This window comes from Canis aureus, chromosome 5 (genome assembly GCF_053574225.1).
Source record: "Canis aureus isolate CA01 chromosome 5, VMU_Caureus_v.1.0, whole genome shotgun sequence".
NCBI lineage: Eukaryota > Metazoa > Chordata > Mammalia > Carnivora > Canidae > Canis > Canis aureus.
Window position 1 is genome coordinate 15,450,823 of NC_135615.1, and position 20,054 is coordinate 15,470,876.

At 43.9% G+C, this 20,054-nt stretch overlaps 1 protein-coding gene across 7 annotated transcripts in view; it reads right to left on the bottom strand.

The window, feature by feature from the left end:
• The window catches only part of SVIL (supervillin), a 230,599-nt gene that overhangs the window by 110,359 nt on the left and 100,186 nt on the right, over positions 1–20,054 (bottom strand). The window contains exon 1 of one of the 7 annotated variants that reach the window (XM_077896951.1): positions 7,585–7,658. The exons of the other annotated variants lie outside the window; for them this stretch is intronic. The gene's annotated coding sequence lies outside the window, so the exon portion shown is untranslated. Of the gene's footprint in view, positions 1–7,584; positions 7,659–20,054 lie in introns of those variants that run through there. 7 annotated transcript variants of the gene reach the window in all.

Sequence of the window (20,054 nt, forward strand, 5' to 3'; positions counted from 1 at the left end):
TACCAGACTTACTGTGATGAGGTACAGAATAGCATATGATCTGGGACCCTCACTGACCTTTCAACAGGGGGTGGGGATCATGTTAAGAGTTCTGGGGCTTTAAACTCATTTAGTACTCTCAAAGCCTGCAGGGAGATGGTGGTACCATCCCCATCTGCAGACAGGAAAACTGAAATACAGTTGGTTCTAGGATAAATCCCTAGACTGGGATGGACCATTTAAAATGTAGCTCTAAAGGCAAAATGACCACTTCCTGGTCAATCAAAATGAAATCAAAGAGGTAAATATGAAGGTGAGGTCACGATTAAATGAGAGAATGTACAGTTCACCCTTGAACAACATGGGGGTGGCACCTGGGTGGCTCAGTGGTTGAGCATCTGCCTTTGGCTCAGGTCATGATCCCGGAGTCCCAGGATCAAGTCCCACATCAGGCTCCCTTCAGAGAGCCTGCTTCTCCTTCTGCTTCTGTCTCTGCCTCTCTCTGTGTGTCTCTCATGAATAAATGAATAAAATCTAAAAAAAAAAAAAAAAAAAAACACCCAAAATATGAACATACGGGTTGGGCACAGATCCCCTGAACAGTCAAAAATCAGAGTAGAACTTTGACTCTCTCAAAATTGAAGTGAAAATTGCCTGTTAGCCAAAATCCTTACCAAGAATATATGCAGTCGCTTAACACATATCTCGTATGTCATGTCTATATATCCTGTATTCTTACAATGAACTAATAAGCTAGAGAAAAGACAGTGTTATTAAGAAAATCATAAGGAAAAATACATTTACAGTACTGCCCTGTGTTTCTTGGAACAAACCACAGAGCAGTAAATCTGAACTGTTGAAACCTGTGTTGTTCAAGGGTCAATCGTATGGGGGAAGCAGTCCAAAAACTGGGGTGTGTCATCCAATCCCTGCATGGATCTCTGTATTGAAAAGAGACACAGGAATCCCTGGGTGGCGCAGTGGTTTGGCGCCTGCCTTTGGCCCAGGGTGCGATCCTGGAGACCCGGGATCGAATCCCACGTCGGGCTCCCGGTGCATGGAGCCTGCTTCTCCCTCTGCCTGTGTCTCTGCCTCTCTCTCTCTCTCTGTGACTATCATAAATAAATAAAAAAATAAATAAAAAATTAAAAAAAAAAGAAAAGAAAAGAGACGCAGGTGCATGTGACATTCCCGCTCAGGCCTTTGTGCTGTCACCTCACACTTCCTCACTGTGGTGTCTGAACAGCACCTGAAGTGCTCCCAGTCCACAGGAAGGTGAGCTGATGTTTACACGGGCAATCCTGACTACATAGTATGAGTTACGGATACATTTCTATGATTTTAACAAGTACGGCAGAACAATTTTAATGAAATCTACTATAAACTACTACAAGCTCTGGCTGGACTAAAATTCCGTAATGAAGGTGTTTTTATAGCCTAGTAAAGGAGCATTTTGTATGCTGGAAGCAGCTGGAAATGGTATTCACATTTTCTGTGGTGGATTTTATTTATGTGCAGAGACACTGAATCTGGGACAGATCTGCCTGATGTGGGGCCATCCCACCAGTGGGAAGCCCAGTTAGTGCTTTTCGTTTCCCTTTTATCACGTACTGGTTTATTCAGGCATTCCAGATTCCTTATTTTAGAGTTATTCTCCTCCTATGTGCATAGTAAAGGCTTTGTGAATTTTGGTTAGTGTTATAAGATTGTGTAATTTTAAACAGGCCAAGTATGTAGACATGAAAAGGCAAAAGTACTTTCAACGATAAGAAATATGACTATTCACATATACTTCTGTATCAGATGTGTTGAAAGAACCGTGTCCCTCTTGCTACAGGAAAGATCTCGTTTTTAAAGAAAAAGTCTACTGCAAACTCTTAGGGACTTATTCAGGTCTTTGAATGTCCAAAAAAAGAATGTTAACAGTTGAGGTAAAAATTATCTCCAATCATGTTAGTTTCTGGCCAATTCTGAATCTGTAGCTAATGATTCTTGGGAAAATAACCCAGGTAGCTTACAGGAAGAGGATGGTCAACCATTTCTCAGAGCAAGGAAAAAAGAACAAAAACAAAGGTCAGTTCCATGTTTAAAATGCATGCTGAAATACACCTGCAATGGAATATTATTCAGCCTTAAGGAATGAAGTTCTGACATGTGCTATGATGATATGGATGAACCTTGAAGACATTATGTTCAACGACTAAGCCAGACACAAAGGACAAATATTGCATGATTTTAAAATATGAGGTATGTCAAGTAGTGAAATTTATAGTGACAGGAGGTAGAACTATGGTTACCCAGAAGCTGGTAAGCAGGGGGAATGCAGAGCTATAATGGGGACACAGTTTTATTTGGAGAAGATGAGAAAGTTCGGGAGATGGATGGTGAGGATGGTTGCCAGCTAATGTAAATGTACTTAATGCCACTGATTTGTGCACTTAAAAATGGTTAAAATGGTATTATATTTTAGCACAAATTTTTTAAATAAAAAGTATATTAAAGGTAAAACACAAAGTAATGCAAGTTATAGGCATACGCTGGGCATCCAGGCACAGGTCTCCTGAGGGGCATTGGACCAAAGGCAGATGCTGGCTTACATGCGTCCACTACTCCTTCCAGGTCGGAGATGCCCAGAACTTTTTTGACCTATTCGAAACACCAATACACAAAAGGTCCTTCAACAATGATCTGACAAATAAGTATATACTTAGGTATTTAGTGTGTAAAATCTGAAACTATGTCCTAGAACAGGAGGTGGAGAACACTGTTCCTGAGAGCTATGGGGGCCCAAGCCCCACCTGGCTTGCTCACTGAGGGTGGAACCCAAGCTGAGGGGAAGGGGGTTGGCATGATTACAATTATCCAGGGAGCTCACAGAAGGCTTCTGCCAACTGCAGTCATTCAATACTTGCTATTTGATGGTTTTAACATGAACAGAAAGTAGGAAATACTGAATCATCAGATATGAGAATTTTTTATAAGTCTAAAAATCCAGATGGTAGACCAGTAAATGTATAATATTACTGTTGATCCTGATAGATTATAGCTGTCATTCAACTATACTTGAGTGATTTGAAAGAAAGGGCTTTGAATAAAATAATTTCTGGGCTTCCTCGTCCCCAGAAGAGCATTTTTATAAAAACAACAACAACCCCCTCACAAAACTAATTAGTTTAAAAAAAAAAAAAAAGTCCAGCAACCTACCATCCCCAGCATCTCAATATTTTCTACAAGTGTACATTAACTGGTACCCAGGACCCTACCTAGAGTCTCAGAACAGTTGCCAATGTGTTTGCTGACTGATAGAGGGCAAGGGGGAGGGTGTTGCTAAGATCAGACGTGTTCTTAATAGCTTTCTCCACGGGCAGTGATCACCACGAAAGCAGATCCTGTGCTCAAAGATTAGTGGCATAGGAAGGTTATGACATAGAAGTTGAAGATCTAGTCTTTTCTGCTTGAAATGACTAAAAATATACTTACACTGATGAGTCAGTTTAACATGTGATACAAAGGCAAATGATATCAAAGTTTGGTGCTCCTCAGAGCCACATGGGTGCTTGTTAAGAATGAAGGTTCTCCCTACCCCAGGTGGTTAGGATGTGCTCGAAAGTTCGAAAACCACTAGAATAAGCCATTCATTATATTACGTCCAGGAAGAAGCAGGAAAATCTAATCAAATGGATGAGTTTGATGAAAGAAGGCTCCCTGGAGAAGGTGATGGTGAGCCTAGCTAGGAATGGGGGAGAGTATGTGCCAGGAGGAAGCAGTCATGTAAGCGTGACAGATGGGATGAGAGCAGTGCTTTATCACAGGAGGTGTGAGCTGAAAGGGGGGGGTCATGTCATAGGAAGTGCGAGAGTCCAGGCCGCAGCACAGAAGCAGGGAGGCAGGAACCTCCCAGAACAAGAGATTCACCCGCTGTGAAGAAACATGAAAGCCATCATGTCTGCTTGGACTTTTCCAAGCAGAAGAAGAAACTTCAGATTCTCTTCAGCTTGACACCAAGCTGAAACACATCATGCTGCATGGTTTTTAGGTGGTGTGAAAAGCATTTCTAGGAGCACAGATGTACTGGCCAAGTCTCTTCCCATAAGAGGCTGGTGTGCCTCTTACCATAACGGGGACTGCAGATAGCAAAATAAAAAAGTTTATAAAGGCTAACATCTTTTTGATAAACTTGCTATTGTGATCCTTCGACGGGTCACAACCTGGCCGGTGGCTGGCCACCGCGCTGCTGGGCTTTGGTCTCTGTTACCAGACACAACTGGCCAGTCAACATGTCATGGGCACCTGAAGCCAGTGAAGCGGACGGACTGCCCAGGATGTAAGCTACAGGAGCAGTTCAGTGCTGGAGGAAGATGTCCTCTGAGAGCTAGCATTTCTCCCCGTCTGCACAGGATTTCCAGTTAGATGCTCAGCCACCTACCTGAACCCAACATGCAAAAGACAAATGTCAAAGATTTTGTCTCTCCCCGCTTCTTGCCCCAGACCTGTCCTACGTCCTGCAGTGTATTCCCACTTCACTTACAGAAGCCATCTCTTCGTTCCCAGTAGGATTCACTGAGCACCAGCAGTCAGGTCCCAGAGTGGTCGGCATGCTGAAATGACTGCCTGCCCTCGATGAGTCCCAGTCTAGACGAGATCACCTAACAGATGCACGACTGGCTTTTGCACACAGTGCCAAGTCCTCTTCCATCTTGTTCTCATTGAACCTTTTGAAGTTTCCCTACTTCTTCCATTATTCCCATCAGGTACATAGACTTGTCTTCCCCAGGTTAGATATTGCTCCTCATGCACTCATGCATTCATTCATTCACTCACTCATTCATTACTTTTACATTAAGTTCTTCCCAAGGATAATGGGAGACCATTCCCTCCTGCTTCAACACAACCAAGTGCACAGCAGAGTTGAGACAAACATGGAGGGAGGACAAGTCCTCACTTCCTAAAAGGGAGAACAGGAGGCTCCTCCTTCCACCTCTTATCTTCAAAACACCTAGTGATATGAGCTGAAGTATTTTAACTGTGACAACGTGGAAATAAGTATGTCAACTCTAGTGTCCTTAGTTGATGTAAATTATGTGATTTTTTTTTACACTCATATTGATTTGGAGTGAAATATTTTATCATTGACCCATTGTAGCTAATCACTTATTGAAGTAATTAAGAAATAATCAAAACAACCGATTAAAACAGTATAATTCATATGAGTCAGAAATCCTTCCCCTTAAAAAGGCGACACTTTAAACTTTCTCAGAACAGGGGCTATTCCTTAAAATCAAATCATTGTTTACCATTAAAGCTATATACATCTATTTTAAAATCACATTGGAAAACTCAATTACCTACCTGCTAGAGTCCTAACTTCCTCATTCGAGATAACTAGATGTAAAAAAAACTCAAGCAACAGTCTTGAAATTTACAATGCCGTAGACTTCGTGGCTTCTCATTCAGGGACTCAAAGTTTATGTTCTAACAAGAAGCCTCTTCCTTCCCCTTGACGTCTTTGTGATGTATAAAGAAAATGTACCCACTCCAGAGGTTTCTCTGCTCTTTCTTGTTCTGCACACAGTTAATCTTTTTCTCTCTACAATTTGCGGTGCAGTAATGTGCCCCTCAGGCAACACGCTTTGCATCAAGTTTCAAGAGTCTTCTAAGGTCCTAGGGAAGCTCAGCAGCAAGCTAACAAATCCCTTTTTGTATAGGTCAAAGGTTCTTGTGTTAAGAACAAGTAACTCAAAGTCTTAGCCTGTGCCTTCAGGAGTCAGTCAGCCAGGCAGTCAACAGAGATGGAAGGAGATATTTAAAACAGAAAAAAAAAAAAAAAAAGAAAGAAAGCATTTCTTTAACAGGAGGGGCAAAGTGATTTACCATTTCCCGAATGAAAAGAAGCAGACAGGAGTCAATCAAAAGAAGACAATGAGGTCAAAACCGCCCAGCAGCAACACCTCAGGTGCCCTGTCTGCTCCCCTACCAGTCCACAGGCATTTGCCTACTCTAACCCAGTGGTGGGAGCAGTCTCTGGGCACAAAAAGGTGGTGAGCTTTGCTACTACAAGATTTCTGGGGGGACAGGATAACCTCATGGTGACCTGGCAGGTAGAACGAGCTACCATTTGCTCCTTGCATCTTGGTAGGCTGTCCAGAGCCTGCACCACATTCAGAAATGAAAAAGAAATCACTTAGATAGGGGGCGTCTGGGTGGCTGAGTCGGTTGGGCAGCTGACTCTTGGTTTTGGCTCAGGTCATGGTCTCAGGGTCCTGGGATCGAGTCCCATGTCAGGCTCCATGCTCAGTACGGAGTCTGCTTGAGGAGTCTCTCTCTCTCCCTCCCCTTCTGCCCCTCCCCTGCTTGTGTGCATGCTCTAATAAATAAATAAGTCTTAAGAAAGAAAACACTTAGACAAGAGACAGGATTTTGAAGTTCCTGTATGGTCACATTATTAATTCAGGTTCTTGCTCTGTATATACCTGTGAACCACATACAGCTTTGGTTCATGAGGCATGACTGCCAATTTCAAGAACTTGAAGTCTGAACAAAACTTTTGGTATAGAAAAGTGCCATCCTCCCTAGTTTCTAGCTACTGGATCAATTTGGAAACACAGAAAAGAGAAAAGATGAATTCAGCCTAAAAGGCCCAATTGTGTAGATATTTCCCTCAGATGCTAAGCTGGGGGCTAGTCACCAAAAACACTGAGTAAAACTTATTGAAGAGAACAATAAGGCAGATGACATAATGTAATGAATGTAACTTCAGTAGAGAATTTAAAAATTTTACCCTACATTTTACAGAGAGCAAAGGAAGTGACTTGTTCAAGGTCACTTAGACCATTTGCAACAGCCCGAGAGAGCCCGGGTCCCCTGGCTCTTAGGACTCTGTTCTTTCCACTGTACCACCTTTCTGCCTAGTGATACTTCCTCCCTCCCACGCACAGGTAAGACCTCACCACAGGCAAGACTTTACTAGAAAATACGATCAAGACACTAAGAGTCTCCACAACATCTTGGGTTAACAGAAATTGATTAAACATTTCCTGATAGGAAAAAAAAAATTCCTGATAGAATCCATACTCCATAGAGTAAGTCCTAATATAGTACAAGCTACCCAGTGTGTAAAGGCCTAGGAAAAGGAGATCTAGCACTCTGTCCTTGGGGGAGCCACCTCCTGTTTTCCATCCATAGCATAAAGAAGGTCTACCAAGGACAGTGCATATTCCTGTCATCACGGTGCACTAGAATTAATTGAGCAGTACTAGGCCAGGTCTCCAGAGTCTGGGCTCTCTGGCTCCTACAGGACCTAAGCCCACAGCCACCAGCTCTGCCGGCCTGTCCCCAGATGCCGCCAGCCTCCTTGGTCGGCCGGCCTGCCTAATAAGGCAATGTGCAAGTTGACTGGCTGGCTTATAGGTCACCCACTGTTTACTGTGCGAACTCTGGACTCAGAAGTAAAGGGAAAGCCTACCTTTTGGCAGACAAAGGGTTACCCTTTGCCAAAATCTCTTAAAAGGCAGCACTGTTGGTCCATTTACATAATAATAGATAGTGGTCTGCAAATCCCTCCAGACTCTAAGACCCTGGGTGGCTTGCAGTGTTAAAGGAACTTACCTCCAGCAGGCCTGGCCCTAGGCTTCCAGGGAAATGTCTTTGCCTCTGCAGCCCCTGGCCCCTTTTCCGAGGTCCCTCAGAGAACTCACAATCTTTTGGAGCAACTTATTTAGCATGCATCCTGACTCCTGAGGCCTGAGGCGCCCACTTCAAAAATAGCCACTGACTGTCTCCAAATAGATTGCATGTCCTGAGTACTTAAAAGGGAGTCACTGGGTCAGGTGCAGGAATGGTCCTTAGCACTGCACAGAATACGTGCTGGTGAAAAATAAACTTGTCTTTTAAATTAAGGAGCCTGAGCTGCTGGCCAAACCGTGCCTGAACACAAACATCCATTATTTTTCATGCTGTAAAGGTCTGGGCTCAGAGACTCTTCCCACCCACCCTCCACCCCCGCTCCTGAGACTTCTTCTCTACATATAAGGGCAAGAATACATCCGTTATGATGAACTGTGGCACATTCATCGTGGCACAAACTTCCTTCAGCTTCTAGCCATCAGTCTCTGTCACTGAGAAGGCATTCCACCCACTGGTCCACCAAAATCTGATGAGTTCCAACAGAGTTCTGAACACTACCAGCATTTCAAGTCTCCACAGTAGATTGGCAATGTTGAATTGGAGCGAGATGAGGAAGGGTCAGGGACCATGAGATGGCTAACCTTGAGGACAGCATTCACCAAGCTCTCAGTGCACGTGTGAAGTCCAATATACAGCCCAAATCTGTAATTATGGAGCGGAAACTAATCTGACAGCCCGTCCTTCCACACTTCCCCCCACCTCCCCCGCGTGAGTATCCAATGCTAACTTCTTGTGTAAACATACGGTTCCTTCAGAATTTCTCAGAGCCCCAACAGTGAACACACAGCAGCCTTAGTTTGCTTCTCAGAGGAATGGGGTTTAGAGTATCTGAAACGAGGGTTAAGAAAAACATGCCTATGCATTGCTGATATGCTGGGGATGAAAATATTAGATCAATTTTTAGCCTTCAGGAATCCAGGGTCTCCCTCTTCAGTCCCTAGGGGATTCTTCCAATGGAGGCATTCAGAAATTCCTGTCTAGATATTCATAACAAAGAGAAAGAGCAAGGAATAGGACCCTTAAAACCAAAAGCGTGTCCTTTAGCTCTGCGAAAAGCAGCCTTGGAAAGCAGAGTTTTAAAAAAGAAACACCAACCCCGATATTGTCCTATCAAACCTTTGCCCCTCACAACCTCAACCAGAAAGCTTGCACTCTCCTTTGGGATCTCTAAATTAGGCAAAGCAGAAGAGGAACCATAGAAGTGTGGGTGTGGGCAGCATCCCGAGCCTGTGGCTCTGCTCTGGGTCCCTGTGGCCCCTCAGCAGGCAGAGGGAGGTCACAGGTCCTCCACTGCAGGCAACAACCACCTGGTTGGCTTTTGTGTTTATTTTACTCCCAAACAGCTGATCTCCCACAGTTCAAGGCCAAGTTAGCAGTGAAGCATTGTTACTCCCCTTTCTTCTTGGATTGCCAGCTCTAGTGGTTGTTTGATTCCTAATTAGCACTTCCAGGGAGCCTAGGCCAGGAAAAGGAAAGAAGAAGAAACCCGTAGCTACTGGCTACCAACCCGACAGCAGGGCAACCAGGATCCCTTGAAGAGGAGGAAGAGGCAGCTGCAAAAGGGAAGGGAAGGCCAGGCATCGCAGGGTGACTGCATCTACCTTGGAATTCTATGTGGCCAAGCCTCGGGACGTCAGAGATCCTGAACTGAAGACAGTAAAAGAAAAAAAAGTTCATTTCTTGAATAATCTGCAGTGACTAATGAGCTAATCTAAAATGTATTCTAATTGAATGTTGTAAAAAAAAAAAAAAAAAGATAGAAAAAGAAAAAAGTCCTCTCTTCTGGTCCTGGTGACTCTCTCCTTAACAATAAAGACAGGACTGTGCTCACCCTCCCCTGGCATTTCCCTCTGAAGCCAGGCTGTTCAACAGGTTTCCAGGACAAGAGATGCATTCATGGACCTGATTATATTAAACCAGCAGCTGCCCATCAGTTTGAACGTATATGCATTTAGTCAACAACCAGTTAGCAGAACCCAAACCACTGTGCTGTCCCCCTGAAATTAAAACTATGCCAATTACACAGTCAAAATAGTGGATTTTTATTAGATCCTCTCCTGTTCGGAAGAGGCAACAGTGTTCTCTTTAATATGTACCTGATATCTTTTTTGGCCATTAGGCCATATGAGCTATTTGATTGGGTGGCAGAAAGTGATTTTAAAATTAAGGACTATGGGATGCCTGGGTGGCTCAGCGGTTGAGCATTTGCCTTTGGCTCAGGTCAGGATCCTGGGGTCCTGGGATCCAGTCCCGCATCCCGCTCCCCACAGGGAGTCTGCTTCTCCCTCTGCCTAAGTCTCTGCCTCTCTCTCTCATGAATAAATAAATAAAACAATTTATTAACAATAAATAAATAAAAATAAAATTATTAAGGACTAAATCTTCATTTGCTACCTATTTATATAATACTTTGTTTTTAAGCACATTGTCAGGCTATTTTTACGGATATATTTTTAACCCGGACACATGCTTACTCTGTGTTAAGCTTAAAATATGCTGATACAGCTTGAAACTCCCTCCTGCAGGACTGATTTAACTTAGTCATAGCTCTCCACGTCTAAGAGTAGGAGCTCAAGAGCCAACCTTTCTTTTAAAACGAGTAGACTCCGTTCTGTAGCTGCGCTATGTTGCCCCCTGGTGACCAAAAGAAGTTGGTGCATTTTCCTAAGTCCATTTCACAAACATCCCTCCGAAATGGAAAGCCTGAAGTCAGGACATCTTTGCTTCCAGCAGCAGCAGCTTTAAGAGATCTGAGATGTTCACAAGCTTGAAATGTTAGCAAACGATTTCGTTCATTTACTCAACAAATATGCCCTAAGCATCCCTGCTCTGGGGCTGCAGAGACCGAATCAGTAAGGATACAAGAGATGATTCCACTCTAGTAATCACCAACCAAGTATAACGTAATGTCCCACATGCCCAGTGGCCTTTAATTCTAATGTGTGTGAAACATATGTCACAGGAGTTAAGTACCAGATACTCTGGAAACAGGAGTGATTCTGTATTGCTGGTGCCCCTCCTCAATGCCTTGTTTGTCCTTGTCCCCTCCGGTTTACCATTCCGTTCCTCCTGGCAGGCTTGGAGCTGGCTGCCAGTGCCCTTGGTAAGCACCTGCTAAATAAAGCCACCCGTGAAATCCAAACTAATGAGGATTTATTATCAGTGACATAAAAAGGCTTTGGCTATTTTCAATCATCCATACTATAAACTAAAATACTGACAGTTATAAAAGCAAGGGAGTCTCATAAAAACGCAACAGGTGTCTCTTTCTCCATTTAAACTGATGCAACAATGTGCCACGATATTATTTTGTATGTAAACATTGCAATGCTGTGAACAGTTTATTCAGAAGCTCACATCTGATGAAACAATAATCATAAATTCCAAAGCCATAGAACACTATTGTCTTACACTCCCATTCCCCACATTTTTTTAAACTGGCTGTTCACAACTGGCATCATTCCTCTGTGAGTGTGCTGTAGGAGGGACCAGAGTAGCAGACAGCATTGTCATGCCAACTCAGAGCCCTGGCCTTGGCTGCGTGAAGCTCCATGCTGAAGCCCACCATGCATGGGGACGTGCAGGTGCTCTGGGTGGCTGATGTCTGCTCTGGGCTCAGAGGGAGGGAGGGTGGCTTGCCCTCTACCACCATCTCTGCTGCTGTATACTAGTCCTGGGTTCTGCTCTCATGCTTACAGCATGCTAAGAGGCTCCTTGAAAACAACACTAGTGTTTTTCAAGTGTTTAAGTGTCAAAAACACATATTCTGCTTTTCCACATATTACATACCTTCGAGTAAGAAAATAAAGCCACTTGAATATTTCATAAGACAAAGGGCAAGAGTGTCTCTCAAGAGCATGAACTCTCATAAAAACTGAATACACGTAGGTTCTCGTTTCTGTTTCAATTTCCATCTCACCTACCCAGGTGCTGTTCAGTTACTTGCTGCTGAGATTTTTTTTCCACTTAATGGTGAGCTTCCATGATGTAGATTTAAATGTCAAGGGAGGGCAGCCCCAGTGTCGCAGCGGTTTAGCGCCGCCTGCAGCCCAGGGCGTGATCTGGAGACCCTGGATCGAGTCCCACGTCAGGCTCTCTGCATGGAGCCTGCTTCTCCCTCTGCCTGTGTCTCTGCCTCTCTCTCTCTCTCTCTCTCTCTCTCTCTGTATCTCTATGAATAAATAAATAAAATCTTAAAAAAATAAAAAATATCGGGATTCACACCTACAAGTCTCCATTAGACATGTAGTAAAGGGAAGGTGGCATTTTACAAGACCTGCTGTGTGATTCAAATTAACAATACGCAGCAACTATGATTATTAAAATACGCAAAGGCAGCTTTGTTAGGTGAAATGTTAAATTGGAAAAGAAAGCCTGGTTGATTTTCAAGCAAAACCTGTGTGACTAGTACACTGTTAAGTATAAACAAAATTCAAATAATTTACCCACATATCTCTATTCACTTAAGTTCCACCTCATTTTTTTAGGGCTAGGGAAGGGTAGTGGCAATGTGTTTAATTTCAACTCAGTGTCTGAATTAAAAGAAAGAAAAATCTCTAGAGTTCTAAATTATCAATTTGCTAAACTAAATCTTTACACAGAAGCAGGACTTTGGATATTCAAGCTCACATCAAAAGTTACCAACTATGGTGACCCAAGCTAAACACACCTCCTGTTCCTATTGTGATTGTGTCCTAATAGGATTGTGTCGTATTGTGATTGTGTCCCTAATCTCTGAGTTATACTTAAATTCTTGATAGCAGCCATGTTAATATTTGGATAGTTAGAGGGCACCTGTAAAAGAAGAGGGGTCTGTAATTTTACACTAAACCTGTACTATAATGTTTTATACAAATTCATATAGATGTTTTATACAAATTTCACACTATTTTAGGAGTGCAAACAAGACATAAATTGTCCCTCAGTCCTTTGCAAGAACCGCCAGTTGGAAGTAAACTGGTAAGTGTCTGAAACCTTCACATGAAGAATATAAGAATATTCTTATAAGAACATAAACTGCTCTCTCTGAAGTTCCCAAAATGCCTCAATTGGGAACCAAGGGACATTTCTCATTCTCTATACCCATTGTCCAGGAAGATACTCAGCCAGTGGACCCAGTTAATGTTCGATCAGACTCAGGTCCTCAGAAACCAGGTTGTTTCCACTAAACTCTGACCAGGTTGGTTATCAAAATCCAAATATGTCAAATACCTGCTACTCCTGACTTGCCTGCCTCTTTTATCACACAAAGGAATTCAAAGTGTTTGGGCAATTTGCCTCCAGCCTATACCCTCTAAGGAAAAGAATGTGTTATTATGGAAGTTCCAAAATTAGTAATGTATTTTATAATTATAGAAACAGAATTTCTATAACTGCAAAACACATAATATAGGATATTTTGAACGAGTCAAATTTTATTAAAATCAAATTTAATTAAAATTTTATTAAAATCTCTAACTATATATATATATATGTATATAAAGCTAGTCAATATACAAATCCTATAATTTTTTTTTAAAAAAGATAGTATGTTATTTTAAAAAATTATTTTATTTTTCATTTATTTGAGAGAGAGAGAGTGCACGCAAGAGAGCACATGTGGGGGGAGAGGGACAAACAGACTCCTCCTTGAGCAGTGAGCCCAACTCAGGGCTCAATCCTAGGACCCCAAGATCATGACCTGAGCTGAAGGCAGATGCTTAACCAACTGAGCCACCCAGGTGGCCCAAGACAGGATGTTTTTAAATGTACAGAGTCCAAATCCTATCCTGGGAGATTCAATAAGCCCTTTTATTCTATTCACCCAATTCTAAAGAGCTTGGTTGTCTGATTCCCTAGCCCCTGACAAGACACCAAGAAGCTTCTGGAAGGTTATGAACTCTGAGAAAAGAGGGGCGGAGAAGCTGGTCCAAAGGTGGAGGACTCCTTCAGATCTCTTAGGTCTGCCTTTGCTACCTGACATCTGTTAAGCCAAGATGTGAAAGTTCAAGCTTGATGGGTCTCCTTCATGGAATTCGGGGTTCTTGTGGATGGGGCCCTGGAAGCAGCCACCACTGTGTGTCCAGGACAGCAGACAGGTGTGCACAGCCCTCTTGGGGAGCACGGAAAGGAGATTCATCCACAGAGCAGCCCCATGTACACGGAGGGCAAAGCACCCTGGCAGCAATGATGCTGATTTACAATGGTGATAAGAACAGAAGAGCCACTGCCATTCAGTTGAATAGCAAAGGAAAGTCATTTCATTCATCCAACTAATCAGTTTCTTTTTTTTTTTTTAATATTTATTTATTTATTTATTTATTCATTCATTCATTCATGAGAGAGAGAGAGAGAGAGAGAGAGAGGCAGAGACACAGGCAGAGGGAGAAGCAGGCTCCATACCCGGAGCCCGACGCGGGTCTCCAGGATCGCGCCCTGGGCCAAAGGCAGGCGCTAAACCGCTGAGCCACCCAGGGATCCCCAACTAATCAGTTTCTTGATGGGGAAAGAACTAATAAGGTAAACACTGAACAAGATACCCTTTGGGTGGGCAAATCTTTGAAACTCAGTTTGCAAGACATAACTACATGTAGGAGAGGGAAGTCTACATCTCATTCTTGCTCTTGATTTCTACCCATTTCTATCCCACAGGCTGGCTCCATACCTCTGGTCACACATGCCTTCTTCAATGCCTCATAGTGGCATGTGATCATGTTTCACCTTCTGTGGCCCTTACCCTAGACCCAGGGCACCAGGCCACCACTGGTCATGGTGCACAGAGGAAGTGAACCGCTTCAAGACGCTGTCCTCACCCCCACTGCGGTTTGTGGCTCCTAGGGGAAGAGCAGCTGTCCTTCTGTCCTTGCAGCCATGGCCTAGCCTATGGCTCATAGCTCCCCAGGCCTTGCAGCAAGACCATTCCAGAAGTTCCTTTCCTGCAGCAGTGACTGCCCTGTCTCTGCGGCCAAGGGTCATGAGCTGGTGGTCCTCACGTCTGAGAAGGCAGGCTGTGCCACAAGCCACTTCCCCTCACGGGAACTCCCTCTCCAGTGAGTGCTGGGCTGTGCCAGGGGGGCCCTGTGTGGGGCACCACCTGTCATTTGTCTTTTAAAAATTCCTTTCCCACTAGACACAGAGTTCATGGTGAGAGCATTTCAGCAAGCCATCAGCAACAGAGAGGTTAAGGGGTTTGGGAAATGATGCCATAACTAGTGAGATACTGGGTATAGCCACCGGGGCATCCAGCCAGAGGGGTCACCCCATCCTCTGCTGTACTCTCCCCTTTCTGACCCTCTTACCTGGGGAAACCAAGTCCTCCCCCAGTGCCAAGTACAGACAGAAGTTTTCCAGGGCAAGTGTGAATCAACACTAGCTCTTCCCGGGTAGATAGTCTTTAACACCATACAACATACTTTCAGCATCTCATTTAATCTTCACTTTGCAAAAATAGACATTGTAAAAGTGTTTTATGATCTAAAAGGCAATTTAGTCACTGTGACTTCACGCAATCCTGCTGGCCTGAAGGAGAAGAGCACAGATGAAGATGCCGATGTCCAGGGAGGTTGAAGCAGAATCAGTGAGAGATGAGGGCAGCACACAGTTAACCCATGGGTCCCTTACAAGGGTATGGGACTGAGGAAAGGCCCTCAGGTCCTTGAAAGCTACACAAAAGCCTTGGATTTCTGCTTGAGGTTTTAAAGGCAAAGGTGATCAACCCGAATCACAAATTCAAGTTCTCAGCCATGGCTGTTCTCAGTTCTGGTTCCCACTCCCTCCTTACGCCCCACCTCTCTGTCTCTCCACCAGCCCCCTCTCTCCCTCCTTCTCCCTCCCACCAGCCCCCTCTCTCCCTCCTTTCCAGCTTCAGTGGAGACTTGCAGATATTATGAAAAGGATTATCCCATATGTCTAAAACTCAGCAGCAATTACCTCCAGAGTGAGGGGGGAACAGGGCCTGGAGAGGTGTGTGTTGGGCTATTGGGAGAAGTGCCTCCATTTCTTCTTATGAATCATGTAAAAAGTCGGTTAGGTTTTATACAAAAGTGCTGTTTTTAAGTCTTGGCGATCTCGACTATGTAGACACTGGACTCTGGCTAAGCAAAGGGTGAGGAAGAAAAGATTCAAACAAGATTCTCACTACATTCTTCTGGTGACAGATTTGGAACATGAGCTAATGCACACACCAGCCCAGCCAAAGCTGAACAAAAACAATGCTATCTACAGCTGCCTTGGGGCATCTTTCTGAGCACAAAATAGCCTCTCCCCACTCTCTCCCAGTGGCAGCTCCATTTTTTTTTAAATTGATGCAAGGGTGTGGATAATCTTTGTAAGCCAATATATCATTTGGTTTAGCTTTAGAAATATTTGATCATGCTGATTTGGCAAAGAAAAAAAAAGTGCTCTCTAGCAGGAATAGTTCATCTCTGCAGTAACTAGTTTGAGCAAGTCAGTAACTAGTCTGAGACACAGACAGAAGGGGAGTCTCAGGCCGAGGGGCTGGTGCCTGCGTTGGGGCCAACGATTGACTCCGGAGCCTGACTCTGGCCTTCAGGCAAACTCACAGGCAAACAGCGGCTTCTTCCTGTTGAGTAGAAAATTTAGAGCAAGCTCTGAATCACAAGATACTTTCTCTTTCTTTTATTTTTTTTCTCCAGTTTTGCCCAGTCTTTCTTGTATAAAGGTTTTTTGTAATCTTCCGGCAGGAAGCACAAAAACCAAAATCCATTCATAGACCAGATTTGGGTTCCTCATGAGATGCAAGAACCAAAGCCCACAGGGCAAATATAATTTATAGCAAATGTGAAAGATGCCCATGGAGTGATATATTAACTAGGGTGCTGTTACCTAGAGCCCTCTTCTGTGTAGTCGGCTATTCTAACTGCCTGTCATTCTGAATGGACAAGGTGGAGGTAGGGAAAAAGTATCTTTTACACGTAGCCCACAAATGAACACACACAAAAAAAATACCCTACAAGTAGCAAAAAGAAGATGCTCTACTACTTAGCATTTGGGGCGAAATGATATTCTTACAAAAATCACAGAAAATTTTAATTGAATTTTGGTCATTAGTTATGTATGACACAGACTAGAAATCAGGAAGGTGAGGCCAAATTCATTTGGTACCTCATGGTAGAATCAGTTACCTGTAGGGTTGGAAAGGGCTTTGGGAACCCTCTGGTTTAACAGTTCTCCACTGCAGCAGAGTGTCAGCCACTCCTGAGGAGCCTAAACACCTCCCCATGTCCCAGCCACACCCCAGGCCCATGGCACCAGAATCTATCTCTAGGCTGGACCAGGTTAGGGGATCTTGTAAGAGCTTCCCCAGAGAGAGGATACAGGGCTGCAGCCTGGGTGAGGACCACAGCTCCCTGCACCTTCCCATTGGATGAGGGAATGCATGCGGGTAGGCTCAGGTAGAGACAGCAGCAAAGGCAAAACTGTAACAACGTAACCATTTCTTTTTTAAACAGCAGCACCATTTATATAATAAGTTTGTCGCAAGGTCATGTATTTAAACAAACATTATTAGAGAATATGGGATTCAAACATTCATTTCATTCAAATGAAAGAGCTTCATCACTAAAATGGGCTCCATGCCAGGGGATCCCTCTTATAGGAGATGGTAGTTGGAAGGACCCCCTGATCTAAATTACATTGATATATATTATGATTAAATGCCAGTTCACTTCTAACAATCAGATGGCAAGCAATGCACTTCTAGAAATCAGATCTAACCACAGGACCCAGGCACTCCCCCAGAGTCTACAGCGTTCTTTCTTCAAAACCCTCTTTGCTGGCCCGTGTCTCTCTGTCATTAATCTACATTATTCATGTGCTAACTTGAAAGCTTTATATTCTGTTGTGGTTTTCATGCTCTGTATCTCAGAAACATGTTACTACAATTATACAAGTTTGTCATCCAAGGAAAGCAGCTAACAATACCAACATAAATAAGTTCCCAGAGAAAAGCCATTACAAAAAAAAAAAAAAAAAATTCCCCCCCTAGGGTTTTATTTGTTCACTTTGTTTTCCCAAATACCACATGCCACATTTTAATCTAAAACCAATGCACACATCAGATTTACCAAAGCCCAGAGTTGGAGCTAAAAAGGATGATGAAGCTAGAAAGTGCTCTTTTTCACCTGTGAAAAAGATGCCTCTTAATCAGTATTAGGGAGCACTGCATTCTAATGTCTTTCTCTAAAAAGAGGACAAATGTGTAAACCAGTAAGCTATACACCTTCACCCTAGCACCCAGCCACTTCTAGGCCCCAATTTTGGGAGGAGCCCGAGGTACAATCTACAACTAAATAATGCAGTCTTGCCTGAGGCCCATTTCAGGATTGAACCTGTGGCTTTCAGCTTTACCAATACCATTGTAGGCAACTAATGACAGGCCATAGACTATACTTAATGCAAACAGGTGCCCGGAGGTCAACAGCCAGGGTTATTTAGACAGATAGGAGTTCAAACCCCAGCACTGGTGTTTCTAGTTCTGTTGCTCTAAGGCCAGTTATGCCCCATCTAACTGGAAGTTAGGTTTTTCTAAGGAATGAGGACACTCCTGTCTATAACAAAGCTCTCTGTTCCAGCAGAGAGAGTGAGAGAGCACAAGCAAGGGGAGATGGAGAGGGAGAGGAAGAAGCAGGCTACCCGCTGAGCAGGAAGCCCGATGTGGGGCTCGATCCCAGGACCCCAGGATCCTGACCGATCCCAGGACCCCAGGATCCTGACCGGAGCCAAAGGCAGATGCTAACTGACTGAGCCACCCAGGCGCCCCATCAGGCAGGCTTCTGTAGATACCACTACCTGGTCTATCATCTGTTGTTGTCCACCATGCTTTCCCTCTCCATCCGTTCTTCTGTCCAGCACCCCTTCCCAGCACACATACACACACATCCCCTCCCAACTCATCATCTGTCCATTCTGCGCTCTTGGATCATTATCCAGTTTTACTCTCCTAATTGTTTCTCTTTTTTTACTAGTTCACTGCCTGCCAGGATCCCCGCAAATTCCACTTCGTCCAAATCAGTGAGTGTTTGGTATCCTGGTGAGAGATTTGAAAGAGTGTTCTTTTAAAACATGGGACTCTGGATTATTAGGTTATATTTTGACCTTTTTGCTCTTAACAGCATATGGAGCTTTTAGCCATCCTAAACAGTTATCCACACCAATGCAGTTTTGATTATTTTGCGGTAATTCACAGATAAGGAGAACACGTCCTGCTCACCGCTGTGGACCATCTTCCGAAATCCCAAGGCCTCGCCTGCCTCTCCCTCCTCTCGCTGCTCCAGGGCAGGGGGTTCCCCGCTCCACTAGACAGAAAGGCTCCACTCTCCCACCAAAGGGCTAAGTGCTCACCACCAGAATGATTTAGGCAAGAAAGCACACACAAACGCCTCCATTCAGGACACAATATAAACGAGTGTCGGTTCCTACTTTCTAAGCAAATACCTGTAAACTGTGTGACATTGATGAGCTGCAGTTTTCACGGCTTTGCAAATAATAATGTTTAAAGACGAAAACTGTCAAGTCTGAAAGATGACCAAATCTAACGTCTAAAAGAAAGCGGAGAGGGCAGCCCGGGTGGCTCAGCGGTTTGGCGCCGCCTTCAGCCCAGGGCATGATCCTGGAGTTGCAGGATCGAGTCCCACGTCAGGCTCCTTCTTCCTTATAAAGAAGAGCATAATAGGGGAGGAGAGAGATGACTACTTTTGCCTCCCAAACGATGAAACATAGCAATCTCTGTCACAGAGTTCTGCGGCGCGTGGTGTGAAACCAACAGGTGCAAACCTACAGCTTTTAAAAGGAAAAATGAAAGGCATCCAGGTGGCTCAGTCAGTCGGTCACTGTTGATTCTGGCTCAGCTCATGATCTCAGGTTTGAGGAATGAACCTCACACAGGCTCTGTGCTGAGCCTGGAGTCTGCTTAAGATTCTTTCCCTCTCTCCTCTCCACATGCCTCCCACCCTCTGCTTCTCACATGCTCGCTCTTTCTAAAAAATTTAATAAAATAAAAATTTTTTTAAAAAGAAAGAAAAAGAAAAAGCATCCAGCAAGCAAATACTTGAAGTCCCAAACACAAGTAAAGCAGCTCTGGTTCCAGGCTAAAAACTCTCCCAAAAACCAGGATATAATTTATGGCCAGACAGTTCATCTCGTTTCTTCACCTGTAGTTTTGAGACATATGTGGTATTCACGTGTAATAGAGAAGCTGGCTGGATTGAGAGGAAGGCGGAGGAATGACAGAGGAATGGATGACGGGGGCCTTTCCCCTCGCAACACCCACAACATCTTACTTAATCCAAGTGGCCACCTAGGGCTGGTCAGATCACATTCTGAACAAAACGTATATTGAAAAGCCCATTTAATGGGCACCTGAGGCATATGTTTTCAAATGACCTAACTGTTAT